Source organism: Marmota flaviventris, chromosome X, assembly GCF_047511675.1.
Source record: "Marmota flaviventris isolate mMarFla1 chromosome X, mMarFla1.hap1, whole genome shotgun sequence".
In the NCBI taxonomy this organism is placed as follows: Eukaryota; Metazoa; Chordata; class Mammalia; order Rodentia; family Sciuridae; genus Marmota; species Marmota flaviventris.
The window spans coordinates 32,886,039-32,911,755 of record NC_092518.1 but is presented as its reverse complement, the minus strand read 5'-3'; the positions used below and the strand labels follow the sequence as shown (position 1 = coordinate 32,911,755).

The 25,717-nt window shown below is 58.1% G+C and overlaps 1 protein-coding gene and 1 non-coding gene across 5 annotated transcripts in view; both read left to right on the top strand.

Annotated features, from left to right (window-relative positions):
- The first annotated feature begins 655 nt into the window (after positions 1-655).
- Positions 656-3,019, top strand: LOC114086040 (uncharacterized). Its single transcript, XR_011705679.1, has 3 exons — positions 656-2,297; positions 2,421-2,483; positions 2,793-3,019. It is a non-coding gene; the product is annotated as an uncharacterized protein (transcript).
- Positions 3,020-8,155: 5,136 nt separating this feature from the next.
- Bcor (BCL6 corepressor) overlaps positions 8,156-25,717 on the top strand; it is a 47,793-nt gene continuing 30,231 nt past the window's right edge. For all 4 annotated transcript variants that reach the window (XM_027927338.2, XM_027927335.2, XM_027927336.3 and 1 more), the window contains exon 1: positions 8,156-8,956. The gene's annotated coding sequence lies outside the window, so the exon portion shown is untranslated. The remainder of the gene's footprint in view (positions 8,957-25,717) is intronic.

Genomic DNA, 25,717 nt, shown 5'->3' with positions numbered 1-25,717 from the left:
TAATCATCCTCCTCGCTGCAGCGCTGTGTGCACTCTCATTAGAGCAGGGAGGCTTTTCTCTGCGCACTCGCTCGACTCCCGCTGGCAAAACAACGCCTTCCCCGGCCGGGCCCTGGGCCAGGAGAGTCGGGGAGGGCGGGACGCGGGGGGGGGGGCCAGGGCCAGCCGCGCAGGTTAGCTGGACCGCCCGGGCTCGTCAGGGCACGGAGGGGATGGGGGGTCCATCTGTCCTCCCCCACGCTCAGTGGCAAAGTCGAAGCCCAGTACCAGACTCTATGTCCCTATGGGGACGGGGGGGGGGGGTGCTGGTGCCGCCTTGACCTACTCCCGTTCCCCGCCCGTGGCTCGAGGGGGGCCGAAGGGCAGATGAGTGTCTGGTTGGGGGAGCGGGGACTGACACTGGGAAGGCTCCCCAAACAGGTTTTCCCCCATCTGTCTTGCAGACGACCTCTTAAGGCCAGAAGCCGGATCCCAGGGTGGTGGCCCTTCGACCCTCGAAAGGAGACCCGGGTCGTCGGCAGGCCTTCTGGCTTTGGGCTTGATCGCCCAGAGAGGGTGGGAGATGGGGGTGGCCGAGGACCCCGCTGCTCCTGGCCCCGAGCTTCGGAGCCCCATTTTCTTCTCCGCGATCTTTGCACACAACAGTAAGGCAGCCTCTCCCGGCACCACGCGCCCAGCTGCAGGGCCCGGGAGCAGGTGTTCTTGCCCCGCCGGAGTGGCGGCTCCGCGCCCCTCCGGTCCCAGCTGCGGGGCTGGAGAGGGAGGGCGGGGGCGTGCTTCTGGCGGTGGCTGAGGGACGTCTCGCCGGACCGCGAGGAGGGTCCTCTGGCTTAAATGGGGGATACCCCAGGGCGCGGACTGTCTGCCTGTGGCGAGGAGGGAGCAGGGGTGACGTGCGGCCAGCCCTCGTCTGCAACAGCCCTGGGGGCCCGCGGAGGCCTCTCAGGGCGGCGCGAGGGCTTCCGGCCCCCGTGACGGCGGCGGCGGGGCGGCCGGGAAGTTCCCGGGGCGGCCGCGAGGAGCACCCTCCACTGGCTGCTGCCGCCGCACAGCTCTCGGAGCGGCGTCCTGGGAGCCTCTGGGTGTCTGGCTACGCGGCTGTCGGCTTGCGCGGGGATGGTGGCCGCGGGGTGGTCCCGGCCCAGCCCCCAGCGGGGAGGCGGGGGCCAGGGACCCCGCGGGAGCGGCCGCGCGCCTCCCAACCCCCCTCCTCGCCACCGCCGCCGCCGCTGATATGGCGGGCACGTGAAGCGCAGCTCGGCGCTCCGGCGCCAGCCAGGGAGCGGCCTGCCCCGCCGGCTCAGCTTACCCGCGGGTCCAGGAACGCGGAACCGAGCCTGGCCCGGCCCCGCGCCCCTGCCCCCTGCTTGACGCGGCCACGCACCCCCACCCCGCCCGCGCCTGGCCTTGGGGCCGCGCCAGACGGCTTGCCCGAGGGGAACTCGGGCTGACTAATGGGACGCGTGTGGGCCTTACGTGAGGCCCGGCTGTCAGCGGATGCCCGCTCGCTCGGCGCTTACGCCGCGGCCAGGCTTTTCGGGGAAGGGCTAGAGGAGGGGTTTCCCCGCTCGGCGGTTTCGGCTCCCCGGGGACGGTCCGTCTGTGGCTGGCCCCGGACTCTGGGTCTTGCAGCCTGGCCGGAGGGAGCAGACTCGCTGCACGCCCGGCTCCAAGGATGGCACCCGAGATGGGGACCGAGGGGGCGGGTTGGAGCCTCAAGACTCTGAGCCGAAGGTGGGCAGAGAGGCTGGGTCAGCTTGGTTTGGGGGCAGGCCCTTCTTGATGTCTGCAATCTGGGGCCAGCAGCTGAGCTGGGGGGAATTCGCAGGCCGCCCTGCGGGCCTGGAGTTCGGTACTGAAACCTTCCTCAACGAATACAGAGTCTTCCGGAAACCCCTTCGTGAGATTCCTGTGCGGGGAGGGGGGGGTGAGGATTTCTTAAAACTCCCGCGGAGAGTCCAGTTCGGCTAGAGTTGTCGGATTCTGGGGCGTGTGATGCCTTTTCCTCCCTTTACAGGGGCCTGTAAAAATCAGCAGAGTTTCTTATTATTTCACATTAACAACCACCTCATGTTGACATAGTTATATGACCCTCCCAAATATAACTACCTACTCAGTTTCAACACAGAAGCGCGATGGCGAAACAAACATGGACCAGTAACTAAGAGAAGGAAAGCGCGGCTTCGAGCTTGGGTTGGATGCAGGATAAATCCTCATCACGCATCCCTGGTTTTATTCAGCCTAATTACACTAGTAATCCTGCCCCCCACGAGAAAGCCTGAAACCCTGCAGTAGAGGTGCGACTTTTCCTGGGGAGCCTCGCCAGTGGGGCGGGGGTAGCTGATGGAGGGGAGGTGGGTTTTAAATGTCACTTCCAAATGAAAATGCTTTCCTTCAGCCTTTTTCTTTTTTTGATGCAGTTTTCGAAAAGGAGCATTTTGGCGAGATAAGAAGTGACCGATCAAAATCGCTGAGGGGAGGTTGTAAGCAGCCGCTTTGCCCCAGCTTAGCCTTATCTTATCTTTCACACTTGCATGGCGGAAAAAAAATTGGCTTATCTTTATCCCCACCCCCTTCTCGCCTTAATTGCTAAAAAACACTGGTGTGTTAAACGGGCAGGAAGGAGGTCTCTGGATTGTCAGTAGAAAAGGAAGATTCAAAAATGGGGGCTCCTGGGGGGAAGGGAGGATGGCAAGGTTTATTCTTTCCCCCGGGGCTTTCTAGAACAGCACAGAGGGTCCAGTCGAGGCTGGAAGGCCCCATGGCCAGAGTTTTTTTTTTTTTTTTTTTAGGGAAAAAAACAACACAGGATGGCCTTGGTTCCAGCGGCTTCTCCAGGCCTCGCTTTCTCAGCACTGCCTTTACCAACCTCTCAAAAGCCGGCGGAGGGTCTCGGGTTGAGGTCTTCCTGCCTCCACCCCTCCTCCTCTATACACTTTCCCCTTTTGGGGAGGGGGGATGCAAGGCTGGGGCGCATAGCCTGCTGGAAATCATTAAAATATATGCGAGTGTCTGCAAACACACACTTTTAAATCATGGCGTTTCCCCTCCACGCTGGTATATTTAAACTCCAGAGCGAGCTGGATCTCCTCCCTCTCAGTCGTTTGTCTGTGTCACCGACAGGCCGCTAATGGCCGGGCTTCCAGGCGCTGTGCATTATGCATTAGCCTCCTCCCTCCGCCGCACACAGAAGGTTCTGTCAGGCCTCGCAACAGAAACCACCCTGCAGCCCCACCGCTGCTAAGGCGCTGGAGAAGCAGGGATGGGGAGGCTGGGGGGCGGAGGCAGAACTGAGTGGCCCGGGAGGTGGAATGGGAGGGGGTAGAGTGTGCTGCAGATTAAGTTCTTTGGAATCCCCAGCTCTGCACGAGCCCAGAGGTCTGCTCCTGGCTGCGACCTTCCCAAGGCAACCACCCTGTGCCACTCACCTCTGTGCCCGGCTTTGGAGGGAGGCGGGTGAGCTCCGAGGTGTTTAGAGACAGATCAGCACCGGGTTTCCATCTGCTGGCCCTCCCTTCCCCCCCTGCAGTGGGCGAGGGGCAGACTGAGCCTTCCAAACCTCTCCCCCCCACATACACCCCAGTCCCCGGGTAGTGCCCAAGAAGGGCCCGGGGTGGTGAGCCTCCGCAGGGACCCCGAGGAAGTGGAGGAGGGAAGCTGGATACAAAATGGCTGGGGCTGGAGGCCGGCTAGCTGAGTCCCAGGGCGAGTAGTTGACGGGTTCCCCACCCCCTCTCCCTGCGGTTCCCACTCACTGCCCCCAGCCGCGTAAAATATGCGCAGGAGGCGCCTTGCTAAATAAGCACCCGCGCAGGACGGGTCGTGGCTCCGGGTTTATCTGCAGGAGCATCCGGCCTGCAAGGCGGCTTCGAAGGCTCTTAAACTTAGGACAGGCCATGCAGGAGACAGGGCCTCCCAGAAGCCTCCTGTTTTTCTGCCCATTCAGGTGGCACCCAACCACCCTGCAGGCCCCACTGTGTAGACATGCCTGAGTCCCAGGAGCTCAGGTCATGACACAAATCCAATCCAGACAGTTCCTGTGAACCAGGAACTCTTTGGCCCTTCTTCCCCCAAACACTCAAGGACCCTCCAAGGGCCAGGCAGAAGAAAGAGCAGCCATCTTTAACATGGTGAACCCCAAGTTCAGCAGTGCTCTGCCCTGGAAGCAGCCACCTTCAGATGATTCGTGATTAGTTAAATCCCTGGGACAAGGATGGGAAGCAGGATATATGCTCTGTGCTTGGAAGGGTGAGCCAGTGTATCTTTAAAGTACCATTGGATAAGCCCAGAGTTCTTTTACAAAATGACCAGATGACTGTAGGTGTGAGTGTTTTGGGTGTTTTTAAACAGTAACAGGCTACCTCACAGTTTGTAAAGTAAAAAACAAATTATACCCATTCAAATGCCAAAAGTTCCCATTACTCCAATATGGAGTGTCGTAGGCCAGAGAACAGCCTCAGAGGAGGGCAGTCAGAGGCCTAGAGAGCTTTTAGGATGTCTATTCTACTTTGTTACAAATATGCCCCTCAACAATGTTGGGAGCCCAGGGTGCCCCCCCCCCAAACACTGGCTGGGACCTCAACACAGGATTCCTGGCCTTTCCCCCAAGCCTGGGCATGGCTGAAGGTGTGAAAGAGGCCCTGGCACATCTTGCACAGTCACCCGACCTGCAAAGGGCAGCAAGGCCTGTGGCCAGAAGCTCCAAGTTGCTTGCCCAGTTGCAGAACCTGGAGTAGCAGAGCGGCCGGGGCCTGAGGTCCAGCCATATGTTATAACCACAGGACCCTTTCATGGGGATGGGGCTGGTTGAGGAGGGGCAGCCCCCCCCCCCTCAGCACCTCTCATTTCTGTGCTTATTTCTTTATTTCTCCACTGGCTACACGGCCTCCCCTCCCTTGCACTCCCTCTCTGCCTCCTCCTCTGCTTTTATTGAAATCCTCCCCTCTCTGAGTGCCTGGTATAGCGGCCTGACCCCCAGGTCAGCTCCCGAGGGGCTCGTGGGAGGGCAGAGGAGGAGGGAGCAGGGAAAGGGCCAGACGCCCGCACACACTGCAGGCCGAGTCTCCAGCTCCTGCAACCTCTTCCTGAGAGGGGCCATAAGATCTTTCTTGCTGCCTCTATTTCCCAGAATAATTCCAACTAACCAGGCCAATAGGTGTAATCCTGCCCCCCCCTTTTCCTTCACCTTAGGGCGCCTCAGAAAAATCCCACGTTTTAATTCCCAGTGAGTCAATCCCCCCTCTCATGCCTCTTAGGACTCCTTTAATACGATATTTTTAAAATCCCATGGAGTTGGAAAATGTATCCCTAAGAGATGGAGAAGAAGCCCTTCAATCCCACCAGCCCATCCTGCAATATACCATGGAGGGGAGAGTCCTTGCAAAAGGAGGGCGTGAGGGGTGAATGCTGCAAATTAAGTCAAAGGCAAATTTACTGGCCTGTTTGTCTACAGCATCAAATTTCTTCTGCAGTCAGCCCTCACCACGGGCCCCTTTGCATTTACAGCACCCCCCTCCATTCATTTTAACTCTAGGACTTAAAGTTAGACAAACAGGCCCCTTTGTCAGCAGCCCCGGGAGGCCACAGGAGTCCGAGAAGCAGCAAGCTCCGTGGTCAGCTCCTGGATTTTCCAAAAGTTCTGGACTGTTATATGCCACTAGAAACTCCGGGAAAAGCCTGTGCCTGGGGGGAGAGTTGGGGAGATGAGGGGAGGGGAGAGAAGGTGGCCAGGCACTGGGCCAGGGCCTCTGTGGTGCGGCCTAACCCAGCCGGAAGGGCCTGGCACCGCTCCGCACTCGCCTAGGCTAGCTCTCCCGCCCAGCCCACAGCAGCCCAGCGGCCTTTTCGCCTGGAACCGCATACACAGAGTTCCCCCACAAATCCCCAATGCCAGCCTTCCCAGTTATTTTAGACTTGTTTTGAATAAAAGGAGTCGCTTCAAAAAGAAATGTTGCTACAACACACAACTAGCGGCCTTTTCTCCAGCTGTGTCTCTAACTCGCATGCGTTCAGTCTAATAACTTTTAATGTCTGGCCCTAAAATGTCTTTATAAAAAATAGCTTTACAGCATAATAGTCCAGGTGTCTTTCTGCTTGTTACTGGAGATTAAAAAAATGTGTGGGTTAGCTTTCAGAGATGTCCACCCCAGAAAGACCAGGAAGAAAAAGACATGCATTCCATTCTGCAGGCGCGGGTCCTGGAAGCGCTCGCTCGCGGCCCAGCTCAACTGGGCACTGCTCGCAGGGGCCCTTCCCCGCCTGCCTTTTGCATCAGTTGTTACAAGCAGCTCTGGAGCATGAAGATTTAATTCTGCCCAAGTTTCGGGTTTCAAACGGTAGAGATGTTTCACTTCTGCTTTGAGAATGGCTGTTTTTTATAACTATGTGATGAGAACTAAAACAGAATGAATAAAATCGCACCCAATATCAGTCCCAGTCAATAGTCTCATTTTTAAAAGGGAAAATATCTGCTAGCTAGAGCTGATTTTGGCCTTGACCTTGACTTAGTAATCAACTTGAGATGCTTTTGATTATTTTTGGCATGGGGACACTCCAGGATATTTAAAAACTTTCCGTGTGGATTTACAAACCACCTCCATTTCGGATTTATGTTCTCATCAAGCCTGCACCATCTTGTCCTTAGGCAGAACAGACACCCCACCCCCTTCCCAGCATAAAAGACCCTTGTGAGCAGCCCAACGGGGGTCACCTTTGGCCTCGACGTCCGCGCCCCCAGTCTGGGAACAGTTAGGCCGGAACACCCCTCCCCCACTCTCACCCCTTCCCGCCAGCTTTGTGAACTGGGGCTCCCGCTCGCCCTTGAGGTTCTGCGCTCCGGGTAGGCGGGAACCTTGCTTCTCCTCTTTTCCCCCCACGCCCGCCTGCCCCCACCTCCCCACCCCACCCGCGCTCAGCGCCGCGCTGGGTGCGCTGGAGAAGCTCAATACGTGTCAATTGAATTGAACTGCTGCGGGTGCAGGCTGTACGCCGCCACCGAGCACCGATCAGCACGACGTTACCGAGTGGAAATTTATGGGGCGAACGCTGTAAGCCAAAAGTTGCTCCCTGCCAAGGAAAATAAAACGCGGGAGATAATCTCTCGGAGCCAGGGTGAGGGACCAGGGCAGACCCTCCAACCATCTGAGGTGCAGACCGTGAAATGCCGAAAAAACGGGAAAAATTCTGTCGGATCTCCGCTCCCCTATTCCTCCTCCGCCTCCTGGTGTCCCCAAGAGCTGCTCCCTGCGCCTCCCCTGCCCCCCCCCCCCTCTAAACAATTCCCACACAATTGAAACGTCCGGGGAACTCGGCCGCGGAGTTAGGGCGGAACAGCCACTGTTGCCCCGGGTGGTGTTTTCAGGTAGCTCAGGACACCAAAATGGGAAGGAGCTCCTTCGGGAAGAAGGAGCGATCTGGGGTGGGGGTGGGCGCAGACGCGCACTGCTAGGCTCTGCTGGGTTTCGGAGGGGACGCGAGGCCGAGAGAGCGCTGCACTGGTGGCGAGAGGCGGCAGTGGCGGCTGCCGCTGGGGTTTGACAGCTTTGGCTGAGCGGAGTGCGAGGCGCTTTATGGTAATTGCGGTCCTCCACTGGCCTTCTGGGTAGCAAGGGGAGTCTCGGCGCGCGCCTGGGAGAGCTGCCCCCGCAGCCCCCATCCCCTCGGCTCGGGCTCTGCGGGCCGCCCTCGCCGCCGCCTCCGCCGCCGCCCAAGTCGGTCTCCGGCTCGCCCAGGACGTGCGTCCTGGCCGGGTGTGTGCAGCCAAGTCGGCCCGAGCTGGGGAGGGGACGGCAGGGGACTACGGGGGTGCCACCCAGGTGGTCCGGGGTACGGACGTGGAGAGGCCCCGACGCACAGGCCTGGGAATCGATGACGGCCGGGGAAACTCGGGCAAACCTTTCCTGGGGAATCACCCCTCCCGAAACCCCACCGCGGAGGCGCCGCAACGGAGGGAGAGCAGAGACTGGGGGAGCTCAAACTTGCGAGAGCTGGAGGCGGCGGCTGTCGCCCGAGCGCTGCGCCTGCGGGGGGAGGGGAGGCGGCTGCTGGGAGGGAGGGAGGGAGGGCGGGCGGAGGGAGGGGGAGGAGGAAGAGGAGGGAACCAGGGAGGGGGGACGCGTTGGGATCGCGGCGTGCGGCTGCAGACGGAGCCCGGGCTCCCAGCGGCAAGGTGAGGCAGAGCTGCGCTCCTCGCTGAACGCGGGCGGAGCTCGGCGGCTGCGGGGGAGACGCGCCGGAGCCCAGACCGCGACCGAGAGCGGGAGCTAGGCGGGCGGCGGCGGAGGGGGAGCCCGAGAGCCGCCGGGCGGAGAGCCCAAGCCGCGCTGTCGCCGCGCAGGGACGACTTGGCCAACACACTCTCTCACACACTCTCTCTCTCTCTCTCTCTCTCTCTCTCTCTCTCTCTCTCCTTTTCTCTCTCTCTCACTCTCTCACACACACACACACACACACACACAGCCCGAGCGGGCGCTCGCGGCGAACCGTCAACATGGCGCTGGGGCTCTTGCCCGAGCGCGGGCGGCAGCGGCGGCGCGGGAGCTGCTGAGCCAGGCGGAGTCCAGTCCAGCTGCGGGAGCCCGGAGGTTCGCGCGGGGCTGTCGCCACCTGCCCTGAGGCTCGGAGCCCGCCCCGCCCCGCCCCACCCCCACGCGGCTGAGAGCCCACCCCTCGGCGGGGCCGACCCCGAGGGCAGCCGGCTGGCAGCAGACGGCGAGGGAGCGCGGCGCCTGAGCGGGCTGCGGGCAGCCGGGGACGGCAAACTTTGCTGCTCGCTGCGCTTCCCCGGCCCGGCTCCTTCTCCGCTCCCTAGCGTCGCCAACCCCCAGCCCCGCATACCACTTCCCAGCCACCCAGCCGACCCCCGCTCCTCCTTGCCGCCTCGACTCTGCTCCGGGGAAAACTTCAAAGCGCCGGCGGATCGCAGGCTCCCTGCCTACTCCCCGACTGGGGATTTCAGGTCAGTGCCCGGAACACCTTTCCCCTGGGAGGCCGCGGGCGGGCTGGCGCGCCGCTGGCTGCAGTCGGCCCCCTCCCCTGGGGCCCCCGCCGGTCGCGGGTTTCTCCTCCGACTCTCGCGTACCCCGCGAACCTTTTGCCTCGCGCTTTCCCTTAGCTTCATTGCTCGCTTTCGTTTTTATTTCATAGCTGTAAGTTATTAGAAATGCAGCCAACCTAAGCGGCCCCGCGTAGGCAACGGGGAGGGAGGGCGCAGCTGGGGGCCTGCCGCCTCCCGGGGGGCTGGGAGGAGAGCAGGGAGTTCGCAGAGTGGAAGTTTGCAGCCTGTGTGTGTCTGCGCGGGAGCGCGGTCGCCGCTGAGCGCCGCTTGTCGGGTGAAGGGGGGGAGCTGGGCTGGAAGCTGGGAAGCTCGGCTCGGCGTTAGCTCGAGAGCAGGAAGGGGAGGGCGGCGGGTTCCCGTCTGCTTTCTTTTTCGACTCGGGAAAGAACTGTAAAAACCCCCAGCCTCCGCCGCCTGGTCTCGCCTCTCCGGGGGCCGATCGTTCTTCCAAGTGGAACGACGGCGTGTGCGTGCGCAAGGGTGTGTGGCGGGCGCCTCCGGCCGAGTCGAGCTCGACCTGTCGCCGCCGCGCAACTCGGGAGGGGAGTCCCGGGTTGTTTTTTTTTTTTTTTTTTCTTGGCTTGCCCCAAAGCTCGGATCACGTGGATTTAAAAAAAAAAAAAAACTACTAGGAAATTGTGCAGAGCCAGGGGTTCCCACTCGGCCGGTCGGCCCGCCAGGTCAGACGCTTTGTTTTGTAAATGTTCTTTTAAAATTGTAATCCGCGACCCCCTGCCGTCTCCACCCTCCCCGAGGCGTCGTGGGCTAGGTTGAAGTTATGAGCCCCCAGGGGTGGGTGGTGTAGAATGTGCTTGTGTGCGGGCGGCGGCGGGAAGGGAGGGGGGGGCGGGGAGACCTGGCCCTCCGCTGGGCAGTGGGGAGTCTGGTGGGAAGCGCTGATGGGCGTGTGAAAGTCTGCTGCCGGAGGAAGTTGGTCCCACTCGGAGGGCGTGCGGCGCGGAGGCTCAGCGCGAAGAGGAACTTGCGCACCGGGTGCGATCCTCGGTTGAGGCGGGGAGGGCGAGGCGCCGCGGGGCCCGCGCTTGGAGCGGGCGGGAGGCTGCGCCGCAGAGCCTCGGCCAACTCGGGGGCTCGGGGCGGCGGCGGCGAGCGCCTGCTGTTTACGAAAGGAGCCTTGGGGCGCCGTGTGCGGACTAGGTCGGCTGGAGGCACGCGTGGTCCCGGCGGGCTTCCCGCCGCCCGAACGCTCGAGGGGCACGTACCCGGGTCCCGAAGACTGCCGTGCCTGGCCGCGTGTAGGCCGAGGCCGGGTGAGGCTTAATTTGCTGTTAATGAATCTTTTCCAGAAAGTCCGCGATCTCCAGCTAGAGACTGTGAGTGCCCGCGCACGGGGACGCGCGCCGCCGGCGTCTAGAGTGTGGGGGTTGGGGGAATGGAACAGCGACTGAGGAAGGAGGGTTATGTGTATTTAAAAACAAACCTTAAAAAGAAACCAACGCGCTTCAAATAGGTATTCGCACAGCCTCACTGCGTCTAGACTAGACAGCTCCTGGTTTAGCATTGTGGCTGTTTTTCCTCCCCTTCTGGAGAGGGGACTAGGGGAGAAGAAAGGGGTACTGGTGTTTGGTTCTAGGGGTAACCCCTTGGAGAAAAACCCTTTAAAAGGCCTGGGAGTAAAAATGAGGAGGAAATGGCCCACCCCAGAAGGTGGTGGGTGGTGAGCGCAGACAGACTTGGGTATTTCTAGCCATCTGACACTTCCTGTGGCACTGGAAACGGACACCGCGGACCGAAATCTACCCTTAAGAGGTGTTGGATTCGGTTTTGCCAACAGAATTGCTTGTGTGGAAGGCATTTTAATTGTCATCCTCAGGCTCCTGTGCATGGACACTTGGAGGATATGCTCCCTTTTTCGACCCTTCCCACTCCGCCCCCGACCTGTTATCTGGTCTGGTCTGGGCTTTGCAGTGTAGGTTCTAGTGTTTATTTTGGGCACGATTTCACCGCGTAGAGGAAGTGGGGGGTAAGCTATGATTAATATGCCGTCCAGGTCTAATCCGAGGCTGGCCTTCGGCGTGCGAGTATACACCGCCACGCACGCAAATTGCCCAGGGTGGTTAGGGGAGCGTGCGGGTTTCGGGCGCTGGGCGCTCCGCCGCCAGGTCGGGGCTGGGGCTTGGCCGGCCCCAACGCTGTCCTTTGAGGCGCTGTCACCAGTAGGTGACTGAGAGTTAATTAGGAAGTGTTCTCTGGATCAATGGGCCGCACAGCTCATTAGCGATTCTCTCCAGCCCTTTGCAGGGCCGGCCTGGCCTCCGCCTCCCACACAGGCCGGGGCCCCGCGGTCCTGGCTGCGGAGAGCGCCGCTGGGAAGTGGGGAGGGGCGGGCAGCTAGGGACCGCAGGGAGGCGAGTGTAACTTCGCCGGGCGGCGCGTTGCGTGCGGCGCCGCGAGGCCCGCGCAGCCCGCTCTTTCTTCCTGCTCACGGTCGCCTCCTCTGTGTCTTTAACTCGCTCCCGCTCGCGTCGCTGCCTGGCTGCTCCTCCCCGCCTCCCTCGCCTATCTCTTGTTCTCTAAGCACGACGCCTGTGCTCCCCGCCCAGTTTGGGATTAGACAAGATAAAAATAGGACTGCCCAGCGCGCAGAGCTGTGACTGTGCCCCGGCAGCCGGGCTGGTGGGAGCGCGGGGGGCAGGAGCTGGGGAGCACCCGCCGGGCGCTCTGGGCGGCCAGTGCCTGTAGTCCCCCACCCCCACCCCGCAGGCTCCGTCACGCTCCCCGGAGTCTGTCCGCCGTGAACCGTGCGGGCCGGGGGATCTGGGCAGGGTCTCCGCGCTCTCGCGGGTGTTGTTGGTGTGCCGGTGATAGATCGGTCTAGACAGGCATGCAGGCTCCCTCCCGGCTGAAGGACGCGGGGGGGGGGGGGACGCGGAGACGGCAGCAGACTCCCGCTAGCAGCGAGTGAGCGAGCTAGCCTGCGGGCCCAGAGAGCTGGGTGGAAGGAAGGCTGGGGGGGGGGCGCTTGTCTTAACCCTTTAAGGTGGGTAGAGATAGTGTAATGGGGAAGGGGTGCAAAGCAAAGAGTCGGGGAAAGGGTGCAAAGCAAAGAGTCCAGGAGAAATTCTTGGAGGCCAAGTAGCCCCCCAGGGGAAAGGAGTCAGGAATCTAGGCCTAGGGTTTTCCTTTCTCTTCTGTGTGTGCATGGACACATCCTGGTGCATCCTCTCTATTCTTAATACAAACCAAATGCAGCTGCTAAATGATCTAGCTTGACCGGATACTTGTCAGTGGGGGAGCTGTGAACACACACAATGGGCACCCTCGCTTAAGGAACTGAGTTTGGGAGATGCAGATGTGTACACCTCAATGTTCCCAAGAGAGAATTTTTGCTGGCATTCAAGTGAGGGATGGTCTGCACAGAGCTCTAGTCTGGTGGGGCCTCTGACTGAGTGCTGCAGACTAAGAACCTGAGCCTGAAATGCCAGGCCAGAATGTACAGGTATGCCCTGAGGGGGGGGTGTCTTTGAGTTGTCCCTATAAATAAACACTTTTAACCGTGAACTTGTATGCAAGAGAGTCAGACTGCGAATACAAGTTGGTCTGGACACTGATGTGTTGTTAGGAGATCCATCATTTGTATACACATATGGTGCTAATAGTGAATTGGTCTGAAAATTTAATCCAACTTTGCACACATTAGTTCTTTCCAGAGTCTGAAATTAATTGGTAGTTGTGTGACCCTATACATCAATAACTTGCTACTAATTCTACGTGTGCTCTTCTCCCCTACCTTTCTTTTAAGGGTTTGTGGTCTAGGGATCCTCTATTTACTTTTAAATGGTAAACCCATACTGGCCCGTCCTGGGCATGAGCCACATATAGGCAAAGCAAGAAAAACATAAGTAGTATAAGGAGACGTATGTTGGACAGGAATGCTCAGATTAAGATGTGTGCCTGAATGACAGGTGCTGAGACAAATCAAGACACTTGGGACTCCAATGTCCAAATGGAACAAGAGATCCATAAGAGATAAAGAAATGTAAACATGGGTGTGCAAATGCAAAGATGTATGGCGATGTTCTAAGAAAAGTCCAACTTTGTTGAGCTGGAAACTGGGGCAGAATTTCAGTAAGTGGGTTCCAGAAACAAAAGTCCATTTCAAGGTGTGAGGAGGGTCACTTGGAAACACAAAAAGCATTCATATGCATACACCCATGCTTAGATGCACAGGCTGAATGACCAAACCCCCTCAATGCCTGAGACTTTCCTGCCCAGTGAGACCAATGTGGACACAAAAGTGCAGGCCACACAACCACATTCACACGCACATTCACAAGGGAATAGTGTTTCTGGCTGGAAGGAACCAGGGGCAGAGCAGCTCCCAAAGGATGGAGTCTCTTGTATAATACAAGAGGGGGTGAGGGTGTGTGCCGAGCAGGTAGGAGGGATTCCGAAGAGATTTGAAGTTCACCTTGAATGGCGGGATGGTGGAGGAAAAGGGGATAGCTTGCCACTCTGTGGCCTCCAGGAATGGATGTGGCACTGCTGGGGCCTGTTGGCTAAGGTGAGGCAGAGCCTGGCAGACTGGAAAGACCAATGGAAAAACGTGTGGCTCCTGGGAGGAATTAAAGGGAAGGCAGGCATGCTTTTATTTGGGTCTGTAGTGTTTGTTTGTTTGTTTGTTTGTTTTTGCTGGGGGAGACCGTGCTGGCCGGCCAGTGTAGGGTGGATTAGCAGGCGCCTGGGTGACCCCAGACGCGCATGTAAACTCCAGCTAGGGTTTAGTTTGCCTGCGGCGTCGATTTGCCGCGGTCCCTCTTTGTCTGAGCCCAGCCGGGAATTCCAGCTTTTATTGGGAAGACCGCACTTGGGTGGAGCCCCGGCCGGGCGGGGCAGGGCTGGGCCTCGGGCTGGCGGGAGGCTTGCAGTTTCTTGTGGCCAAAGTGCCGCCCCAAACCCGGGATGGTCCTCAGGCACGACCGCCAGCCCCTGACAATGCCACCCTGCTGATTTCCTCGAGGGCGCCAGGCCCAGAGGCCCAGTCGACTCGGCGGGCAGGGGACCGCGTGGGTCCGCCTCGTCCGCCGCGCCCCACCCCTCCCCCGCCGGCCTGAGGCCGAAAGGAGCTCTGAAGGCCCTTTGTTAGGCCTCGGGGTCACACCCGTGCCCCGGGGGCCGCTGAAGGGCGGGAGAGCAGTGCTCTGGGTGAGGGAGGTCCTTTTCCTTGCCTGGGATCCCCCGCGGCCAGTGTCGCCAGATCGGGCCTGGTGGGGGACTCGCCCAGACTAGAGGAGGGAGACCACGGCCCGCCCCGTGTCTTTGCCAGTGTTTATGGCCGACGGGATTCCGTTTGCACAGTCAGCCGTGCCGCTGAGGCCTAGGTGGTGAAGCCCGGAGAATCCGCCCTGCAGGACGGTTGGGGCCTCCTTGGTCCTCCCGGGTGGCGACTCTGTCGCTTTCCGACACTTGGCCCGGGGCGTGCGCTGATCTCCTACGCTACCCCGACGGCTTTCTCTGGTGTTCCCCAGGAAGGGCCATCTGACTTTTTGCTGGGTGGGAGTTCATTAACGGTGCTCTGCTTCTTTTTTCTGAAGGCCCCTTTCGGGGCGCAGGCTCACTTTCCGTGTGCTGTCTGTCGAGGGTCTCACAAACGCGGATCCTCACTTGGTTTTCTTGCAGAGTCGTGTCTCCCCAGCCAGTGGGCTCCCCGTGATTAGACAAGCGGGAAAGTCCACTCGGAGAAGATCCTGACAGCATAAAATATAATTTGTGATCTAAAAGACAGTTTCCAGTATAATCTCATTATGCACCACAGACTCCCGGTGTTATTTTGTGGAAGGCGGACAATGATCAATTTACATTGACCCGGGGCTGGGCGAGCTTTTAGATGGTAATTGCCATATTGATTTGCATGCAAAAAGAAGACCTGCTAAAATTAAAGACCGGAAGCTAAATTAAACTAAATTTATTGTCTAGGTGCAAACCCCGGGAACTGTTGGGGGAGGGGGTGAGCCAGGTCGGGGTGCCCGGGGCGGAGCAGGTGAGAGGCTGGAGCTTCAGGAGGTCACAACTTTGGGAGCGATCTTAGCCCTTGTGATTTCATAAAGTGGGGAGGGGGACGTGTTTAGGAAAAAGTTATTAAAAAGGCACTATTGCGGGGCAGGCACTGGGGTCTCTCCATGCCAAGTGACTGCAAGGGAAGAGGAGGTTTATAAGGTTATAGTGGTCTTCCAGCAGCACCATTTCCGGCACTCCCCACCCCCCATTTCTATTGTTCTGCCGGGACATTTGCAATCGTGCTAGGGACACCAAAAACTCTTGCCTCGGAAGAGTTAAAAAAAAAAAAAAGGCAGCCCTTCCCCCTTCCCGCCTCGCTTTCCCCCCTCCCCCTTCCTAAGCGTTAGGCCATTCCGAGAGAGCGCCAATGTGTGGGGCGCACTTCACGCGCGCCGCGGGCAGGCCCGCGCCTTGGAGATGCAGGAGAGTTTCTCTTTAGACGCCGTGGCCGCGGGCTTGACTGGACGGCGATCGCTCCGGGAAGCCTCCGGTTCCAGGTGGCCCAAGTAGGCGGGGGTGAGGTGGGGTGCGGTGGGCGGGGGAAGGCGTCTGTCCGGGCCGCCGGCTAGCGGTGCCCGGGGCGGGAGGTCGCCTCCCGGTAGGGGTCGGGAGGCCCTGCTTGTGCTGGGTAGAAGGGCGGGCTGGAAACTCGGCCCGCTCGCCGAGGCTGGAAAGTTTAAAAAAGAGAAAGAAAGCCACTTGCGGAGGGCTGGCCTGGAGCCAGGGGCCGCCGGGCCGCGAGGCGTGCTCCGCCCACGAGCGGGTGAGTGCCCGGTGCCCCTCGACCCCGCTCGCCACCGAGGCCCTTGCCCGCCGAGCCGCGCCGCGGGGCCATTTCGCACATCCGGAGCTTGGACGTTGTTGGGAGGGAGCGGTCCGGGCCAGGAAGCTCGCAGGGGCGTCAGTCCGGTGCCCCGGTTGGTCCCCGCTGACCCGAGCTGGAGCTGGCCCTCTGCAGTGGAGCCTGCGGCTTCGGATGTAGGTAGTTTCCCTGGAACATCTGAAAGCCTGGGGCAGACCTCGAAATTGGGGATAGGGTAGGTGGGGAAAGTCGGGCCCTGAGCTTTGGCGCCCAAGAGTTTTCGGAGGAAAGATTGGGAGAAAGGAAGGGCATCCCGCTCCCCAGCTCGCCTAGGGCTTTCGCCTTCTGTGGGAACGCTCGGGTCCACCAGGGCCTGCGTCTTGCAAGCCACTTGTCTGGTAATTCCCTCTCCCACCCACTTTGGTCCCTGGGGGTTTTCGTTTCAACCCTAGAAGAGGTAGGAGCTCCTTCCAAAGGGCTTTTGCTCCATCTAGATAATTTGATTTATTGCTTTATGTGGCAAAACTTAGGGTGGCAAGCCCCAAGTTCCCAGTGATGGTAGTCAGCACTTTTCTGGAGGCCTAGGAGTGGCAAACTCACCTACCCTGCCTCTTGTGGGCTGCTAGGAAGGGAAAGTGGCGCCTTGTTGGGTTCCTTGGCCTCACACCAGGATATTTCCGTGTAGGGAAACTTGTAGGATGTAGGGGGAGATTGTGAAAGACTTTGAGTGGACCCAGAGATGATCGGGTGTAAGAGAAATTGGGCTTGGGGCTCGTAGTGGACCCAGTTACTTAGGCGTTAAGTACAATCTATCTAATTTATTTATTTATTTTTGCTCTGCACATGGGCGCACAAGGCCCAAGAAGCCTTCCCAACTTCTTTGAGGAGACAGTATGGGAAAATAGGGATTCTGAATGGTACAATTAGACCCATAATTGGCTCCTCTCCGAAACTCCAGGACTGAGTTTGACCGTGGCCCATTTTTACTAGCTGTGTGACCTTGGGGGCAAGTTATTTATGGCCTCTGAGCCTCACTAAGTTTCTTCATTTGTAAGACTGGGAATAATTATCCACCTTTAGGATCAAAGAGGTATACTTGGCACATAGTAGGCCCCGAGGATTAATAATTGCTTTGAATAACTGGTCATGTTCCTATAGCTTGCTCCTCCATTCCCTGCTACCCCGTGCTCTGGGAGACCTGTTAGGCCAGTGTCCAGAGAGGGACCAAGGATGCGGGTTAAGGGCCCCTTCCTGGGTACTCTTCTGGGTCTGCCTCTGTGGGCTCCTCTTTGCCTTTGTTCCAGGTCTTTGCATGCTGCCTTTTAAAGGATTCCATATGAAAAGACTTGCCCCCCCCCCCCCCAGTGGGATCATTATATGGTTAGGAATTGATTCCAGAACCACTATCTAGGTGCTTTGGGCAAGTCTTCCTGTCTTTATTTTGGGGGAGGGGACGGGGGCGTCTGGAGGGGAGAGACCTGGTTGGAAGAGGTGAGAGGGGGGTGGCCCGCTGCTGAGGCCTGAGGTGCTGTGGTTTGTTTGATAGGGATTAAGTCCGGATGTTATGAGGGCTCAGTGTGGTTTTCAATAAAGTCTGCCAGGGATTGCTTCTTTTATATCGATATGTATTTAAAAAAATTACTAGCATGAGAAGAAAACCAGACCTGTATGGATCCAGGCCGGTAGTAAGCTACTGTGATCAGGTTTCCTACTCGACTCCCAGAGGGGAAGTCAGCGTTTGATTGAAGCTACACTTGGTTCTTGACTCTCAGGGGATGCCTGCTCTGAAACAGGAGCCCTCCCTCCCTTTCTCTCTCCTCTCCCCCTCCCTCTTTTTCCCTTCTTCCCCTAAAAGCCTTTGTGCTGAAAGAGCTTCAGTAGGCACGAATCCCTGGTCCCTCTAAAGAATGCCTTCCAGCCTTTGCTGACATTGTTGTGTGAGCAGTGGCTTTTACCAGGCCAGCAGTTTTGCCCCCATTTGAGCTCCCTATTTTAGAGGTAGCGGACAGCCAGGATGCGCCGAGCTGCTGGGGAGCTGCTGGGATTGCCACAGCGTGTAGGCAGGCTGGGCCTGGAATCTGAAGACGCCTTAACCTTTGCCCTGGGGGCCCTCCAGGAAGGGGGGGAAGGTGGGGAGCTCGAGGGCTGAGGATTGTTCTGGAGGGTCTGTTTGTTTTCTCCAGCCAGAGAGGCTGAGGGTGGAGTCGCTGCTAGCTAGGGAGTCTGTTGGAGCTTTGGGTCTGATTTCCAACTTGGTTTAATTGGAGAAACTCCTAGGCATTTCACAGTTCTGTACAAATGCAAACTTGAAATAGCTCGAGGCCTACGTCATTTAGGAAAGAATAAATGAAGTACAGAAATGTCCAAAGTATGTAAATCCTGGAGTTGTCTGCTCTCCATAAACACGTGGCAAGTGCCAAGGCATTTCCAGTCAAAACACCCGTGGACCCCGCAGCCTCCATCCTTTGTATTTATTATTTTATTAACAGCATTTTACACAGCATTTAACAAGCCCGGCCTGCTTGCTTCACGCAAGACTTTGAGCAGACTGGGGTGGAAAAATGGGTGGGGGTGGGGAGCAGTGGTCTCTAGAAGCCACTAGCTGGAGGAATCTCTCCCGTCGGGTTAAGGGGGTTTGTTTCTCCCGGCCAAAGAGAAGACAGAAGTCTTGCCTGGGAGGAAGAGATGCCCTCTCCCACCCCAGGAGGAAAGTTGTGTCGCTGTGCTGTGCTGTGCTGTGCTGTGCGTCCGGTCTCCCTTCCCTCCTGGAGAGCGAATGAAACCGGGTCCGTTTCCGGCTACTCTGCCCATTGGTTATTGGTCATTTTCAAAGAATAAGTATTTGTCTGCTGTCGTCATTCCGTATCCTGGTGGAAAGTTTATAACGAAAAGTAATGCCTTTCTTAAGTCATAAAATGAGCCTTGTATGATTATTTAATTAAAATCTATTTAAGGACCGATTAGGCGTGTAATTTGCACTAATAATGACGATTATGGAAATGTTCAACTTAACCAAAAATCATAAAGGAGACATTTTGATCAGTAGGGCGGCCAGTAAGTCTTCCGTGAGTTGGGCAATTTCTGAAGGACCAGAGGCGGTCCTCGGCGGGGCTGCACCAACCCAGACGGGCCTGGCCTCTGCCCCAGGGCCTCCCTGCCCCGACCCCAGCCTGGCCCGCTCGGGCCAGCCCCCACTGGGCCAAGTGTCCCGGGAGTCCCAGCAACCTCGCTTCCCACCCTGCTTCTCCAGGCCCCCAGAAGGCACCAACTCTGGGAGAGGGTTGATAAACCACCGAGAAATCTCTGCGAAATGGCGGTGCTCTTTGGCTTTAACAAACAGCACTGACAAACGCATGCTTCCTTGGCTGGCCTTGGCTGGAGCCCCAGGGGTGGGGGGGCGGGGGTCCCTTGTTCCGGAGAAACCTGCCAGCTGCTGGGCTTGGTGCGAAGGCGAAGGCAGACACAATGCTGCTGTTGTTGGTTTGATCTCTAACTGTGGATTGTTAGTCTGGCTTTAACTATGTGGTAAGGGGGGAATGTGAAGGCTGTTTACAGCGAGTGCAAATAATGTGACAGCTGTTGGCTCGCGAGCAGCGCTGCGCCTCCTCAGCACTTGCACAAAGCGCGCACTATGCAGGCCCGCGGAGGAGCCGCAGAGGTGGCCGCCACTTTCTGGCCAGCGTGTCCTCCCGACAAGAGGGAGCTCAGAGACACGCCCCTGCCCCCACAGCCGGCACACACCTTTATGACTTCCCAGGGGAGGGGCGGGAGGCCAGGTGGTTCTGATGTTGTGGTTTAGGGAGCTCTTCAGGCCGAGGTGGCAGGGGAAGGCCTGCTGGGTCAGGAGTGTCTCTGTCTGGGGGGTTTTGGCCAGGATCCAGGCACGGGGTCCTCAGCTGCTTGGGACAGAGTTTGTAAGATTTGGGGGAAATTACCTCGCAGTCCTAAATAAGCTTGTTGGGAAGAATGTATTAACTGAAGGCTTCCTGGAGGTCACAGAGGCTCTGGAGGCTGGGGTCCCCTCTGCAGTGGCCCTGTGTTCAGACAAGTTGAAGACAGGCGGGCCCTGCATTCTGGGCTCTGGACGCTGTTTCCCAGGGGGAAATGCGTGTGTGTAGGTTCACGACCACAGATGGATTGTAATTCAGGGAAGGGTGCAGGTTAGCTCTTGATGACTCGCATCCCTTCACCTTGCCATTTTCCGGGATGCATTTGCCTCCGGCTGCAGGAGGCAAAGGGGCAGTCCTGAGGCCTGGCCACAGCGCCACCCACTCTGTGGGCACCAACTTGATAGCCACAGCCACAGGCTTCTGAGTTCCTGGTCCCCTGCCAGGCCCTGCAGGGAGCAGCCAGGTGGGAGGGAGAGCAATTGGTGGCAGTCATCACCTAAGGCCAGTCTTGGAGATAGCATGAATGGCCAGGAACGTGGGCCTGCCTCTGGGCTGGCCTGGGACACTCGGACTATAAAGCGTCACTCCAACCCCCCAGGAATTCCTACGCTGAAGCTTTCCAGGCCTGGGCCCCTGGCTGTCCCCGAGGTTTGGAGGATCAGTTAGGGCTGATTTCATTCTATATCCTGCCCCTCTGTGTGGCTTGTCCCTGGATGGGCAGCCTGCTGAATATCTGCAGATCTAGTCTGTCGTCCCCTGCCCTCCCCCAGGTCTACCATTTGAGTTTTAATGTGGACTGACTTCTACGTCTACTTGGGTTCCCTTATGGGGAGCTGGGAGATGCTTCTGGAGTGATACATGAACTTCGGTGCCAGTTCTATAAATTGGTCTCTTTTTATGACGTGTGCCATTTTCTGTAGGAATGTTGCTTGCAAAACGAGTTTCGCCTTGGAGGAAAGGCGGAAAGATAAACAAGCCTGCAACGCCAAAACACTGGCAGTCTTTCCCTCCTTCCAGCTCTCTTAAAGCAGCCGGGCTGTATTTCCAGGATTAGACTCCTGCTTGTGAGGAGGGACTCTGGCTTGGCTTTTTTTTTCCCCCCAAGCAAATGCAAATTAGAGAAAAATAATTTTCTTTCAACGATATGCAATGTATTAGTCACTTGTTATCGTGCTCCGAGGCAGGCCTCATTTGCGCGTCTGCCAGCTCGCTCACATCTGCTCGGCGCTGTTCGGGGCATTTTAACCTTGGCAGTGTCGTGTCGTCTAGTCCTACGGATCAAGGAGGAGTAATTAAACTCTGAACAGCTACAAAAATTCTTGGACCCCCACCTATAGTGTAGTTCCACGGCTTTGTTTTGGGGTGCTTGGAGTTCTGAGAGCGAATAGCAGACATGGGGTTCCTATTGTTCCTTGTAAAGAAAGTGGGTGTCCCTCTCCTCCTGACCCTCCCGCTCGGCCTTCCCAGGATGCCCAGGCTGTGCAGTCGGCAAGGAACCTCCATGCACATGGCAGGATCCCCGGGTTTTAAGTATGTTAAAAGTTCCTTTGTGCTTCCTGTGTATACGGGTGATAGCTGTTATTAGCCTTGCAGTATAGTATAGCTTGTTCCTTTCTGCTGGGGGCGGGTGGCACCAAATGCATTTTATCCCTACAAAGCCCTGAAGGAGACAAAGTGCATAGACGTGGCCTTGGGTGGCTTGGCGAGGAGCATTTGTTGGGGATTTGCCCTGGCTGTGTACACTCTCCAGAGAGGACGCAGACCAAAGGTGCTGTGTGTGTGTGTGTGTGTGTTGGGGCGAGAGAGGTGTCGCTAGGAGGATTCCTGGCTTTTGTCTTAGGTTTCTGGTGCTGTGTGGCCTCCTGTTGAGGGACACCTGTTTCCAAGTTCACTCCCTCCTGCCCTCTTGAATACACACAGAGTTCCCTGGCTTCTGGTCTGCCGTGACCGTGAAGGAAAGTGAAAGGAACAAAAAGCCAGTGTTGGGCCAGGACAGGCCATCCCCGGGAAGGGGGAAGTGTCTCTGTTCCTGGTCCCTGAGCTGGGAGAGCCCAAGTACCTGATCTCGGCCTTGGCTCTGCCTGGGGGCGGAGGCTGCGTGGCCAGCCACCCGGATTTGGCAGCGACTCTTCAGGGTCGATCCCTGCTGGTGCCTCCCCTCCCCCTTTGCAGTTGGCTACCCTTGGCTTGCCTCTTTAGAGGAGGCGTCCAGAGGAGCCATCCCTCCGTCTGATCGGAAGGGAGCCCGGAACGATGGTGGGAGGGGTCTCAGTGCCGATTCCCTGATGGGCTTGGCGGCATTTCCCGTGAGGTCTGGGCTTCTCCCCCCCCCCCAGCCCACCCAAAGTTTCTTTCTGTCAGATTCAACAGCGGGGCCAGGAGGTGCGGCGGAGGCTCGCTCGGGAAGCTGGGCTGGAGGCGCCGGGCGGCAGGGTCCGAGGGGTTAACTGGGGTTGGGGACCGGGGAGGTCGGCCGCCTCTGGGAGACACTGTTGGGAGTTCTTGGAAGGCCGGGCCCAGCGGGGTCGCGTCCCGAGGGCCTGAGTGTGCGCCATCGCCCCGGGACCTTGGTGGAGGAGGGGCGGGAGCCCTGAGCAGCACGGGTGTGTGTGGTGGGAGAGAAATCCCTTTGTTGCAGACCGATCGCGCTCGCGGAGGCGCGGAGAGGGGGCGCCCCTCCCCCTCTCTCCCTCGCTGTCGCCACCAGGGCCAAGTTCACTCTCCACCCAGGTGGCTCTCTGCTCTAACCCCTGCGCTCTGGGAGGAGGCTGGGAAGGTTCTGAGTGCGAAAAGGTCAGGGCCTGGCAAACCCCCTCCCTCCCCCATTCCTCCCCTCCTGCTCCCTGGCTGAATCTGTCACTGACACAAAACTTGGGGGTGTGGGTGGGGCACTGGGGGAGGTTAGGCCATGGCCAGTCCTTGGAAAGTGCCAAGAAACAGCACCCTGTGGGCTTTATCAGCCCCCTAGCCCCACCAGGCTGAGAGGATGCCTGGCCAGTGCCCTCCCTCCATCACAACCCTGGAAGCCCTGGGACCTGGGAACGGCTGGCGCGCCCCCTACTCCAGAGCTACAGAATGCCAGGGAGAGCAGCGGGGAGGACCCTCCCCACATGCAGCCCGACAAGCCTTTTCTTCTCATCTCCCACCCCCACACAGGCCCTCCCCCCAACATCCGAAAATAGGAACTTCTTCACCCCTCCTTCCCTTGACACCAGGAGCCTGCTGCTGCTGTGACTCAGTCTGGGTTTGGAGCAGCCCCAGGAAGCGCTGGCGCTAGCTTTGGGCTTCGGTGAAATCCACACAACTCAGCTGAAGGCCACCCCTCCCTGCCTCCGCCTCCCCCTGCGAGTGAGTAGGATGGTACTGCCACAAAGGGCGCGAGCAGCCACCAGGGCTCTGCAGCCACCCAGGGCTCGCTAGACCTTGTGCAGGTCACAGTCAGGTGCTGTTCCCTGGGGTTAAACGTGGCCGGTACCAGCTATTGCCAGGCAAAACTCAAGTCCATAGTGCAGGTTAATCCTCTGGAAAACACAGTGCCAAATATTTACAGAGGGGACCAAGGTTGGAGAGGTTCAGCCACCTGCCCAGAGACATGCTGTAGGTGAGGGTGGGAGCTGGGAGGCTGCCCGGACCATGTTCTTCCTGAACGTTCCACACACAGGACCAGCTGTGCACTGGGTGAGGCCCCTTACCTGAACAGGATCCCGGGTGCTGGCTGGGAACACTGTTCAGCCACCTGAGCCAGAGACCCCTCAGGCCTGTCTAAGTCTTTTTGGTCACTGGCTGACGAATGGCCCTGGGGGACCGGAGGAGCCTAGTGAGGAAACTTAGAGAAGGGGTGCCGCCAATGTCTGTGTGGCGGGCAGGGAGGTGCGACTTGATTTCTGGGCCCTGGTACAGTGCTGCGGCCATGCCTTTTGTGTTGTCTGTGCCCTTTGACAAGCACAACTGCAGGTTGAACCCAGGGAACTGACGGCCACCTCAAGGGCGGAATAGTGGAAAGTGGCCTGGCTTGGCCCAGGTGCGGGGGTGGGGCAGGAGGGGCCTGGCGCTGTCTTCTTGCCCTCCAGCTCTCTACAGAGGAGCGTGCTGTCCCTTGCCTCGGTCCACAATGGTGTCTTTTTGGCAGGACTCAGCAAAATATGAGCAGTGGGTGCTCTGCGGAGCCTGTGGTTCCCCTCACTTCTGTTCATGGAGGGCACAGTGCCCCTTCTCAGGGATGCCAAGGTTGGGGTGTCTTCTAAAATCCAGCCCCTCTGATCCCCCCTTCTGCCAGCCAGGCCCTCCTCTTGGTTGTCCAGGCCATGTGTGCAGGTGCCCTAACACAGCCCTGGCCATGGAGCAAATGACTGCTCCTAGTGTGTCCCGGTGACCCAGGCTTGCAGCTGCCCCTGCCCCAAGAGCTGGGAGCCGTGCTGTGCGTGCCTGATCTGCAAGCGGGTCTCCCTGGAACTGGGTGTTCCAGCCGCTGGCTCCTGCAGTCACAGTCTGCTCTTTAGGAACCAGGCACCCTTTCCTGTCTGGTCTCTTGTCTCAGCCATCTTCCCTCCTCGTTCCCCTCCCCCCTCCTTGTCCCTTTCTCTCTACTGCTGGAAAAAAGGGTTAAAACCCAGAGCCAAGGTACAGCTTAGCAGCTCCCACTGCGAACAGGTTGGTGCTTGTAAAGTGCTTTTCCTGAGTGACTTAACACGTCTCGGCACTTCTAGAAGCATAGTCTGCATGGGGGGAGGCCTTGAGAAGTAAGGGCAAACCAGCCCTTAAATACAGCAGGAAAGTGCCTTGAGGGGCTCTGTTTGTCATCGAGATCAGATCTTTTGCCCTCTCCCGCCATATCCCACAGCCAAGGGTCAGCATGGTCGCTTTTGAAGCCTTTTGCCTTAGAGGTGTGGGAGGGAGCATCTGTTTCAACAGCAGCTTCTAGAATTGGGTTGAGGTGACTGTCACCGTGCCTCTCCCTCTCTATCTTTTTGTTTTTACCCCAGTGTTCTGCATCCCAGGGAAGCCTACTGTGTGCCTGTGGGCTGTGGGCTGTGGGCTGTGGGCCATGGGAATTCTCTTTGACATTGACTCTGCCAAAGCAGGATGGCCTTTGCCACACCTGTTACTCCTGCTGGAGGCTTGGGCTGCTCTTTCTTTGTCACCCTGGAAAAGGGCCTCCTGTCAGGTGGGGCCACGGTCCCTTGGCCCTTTCTACTCTGCCCCATCTTTGGCCAGGCACCCAAAGAGTTAAAAGTCTTTAGCTTGTTGCAATGAAATTATGGCTGGCAGTGGCGCCGCTGTTTGTTCAACAGACCTCCACTTTTAAACAGTTCACAAAAAGTTCATGGGGCAGCTAAAGATTGTGTGTGTGTGTGTGTGTGTAGTCCACAGCAGGATCCAACAATGCCATCCCACTTCTGCTTCTTTATGTTCACCCCCAGCCCCCCCCCAACTTTGCATGACCAAGGCCCTGGGTTCCTCCCCCAGTACCACCACCAAAAAAAAAGAAAAGAAGAAGAAGAGAAACATGTTTTGACCCGCACAGGATCAGGTGGAAGGTTGAGGCCAGGAGTGCAGTTTCAGTGGCAGGCGTGCGAGTGTTTTGCTCATGCAAAGTTAGTGCTGCCCCACTGAGCTACATCCCCAGCCCTTTCTGTTTTAACTTTCTCTTCAGAGAGAGGAGGGTCTTGCTAAGTTGCTGAGGCTGGCCTTGAACTTGGAATTCTCCTGTCTCGCCCTCCTAAGTAACCTGGATTCCAAGCATGCGCCTCCCCGCCTGGTGTAAACACTTCATTCTGATAGTGGGTGTCATTTGTCTGTGCAGCATTGTTCTTGAAAACCCCAAAGGACCAGGGAAGTTTCATGAGCACCCAGGGGTTCTTGGTGGCCTTCTCTGAATGAAGCCCTCTTTGGATAAACAGGCTACTAGCCTTTTGTGGGAACGGGGGCGGGGGGGGGTGTCAAACACTTAGT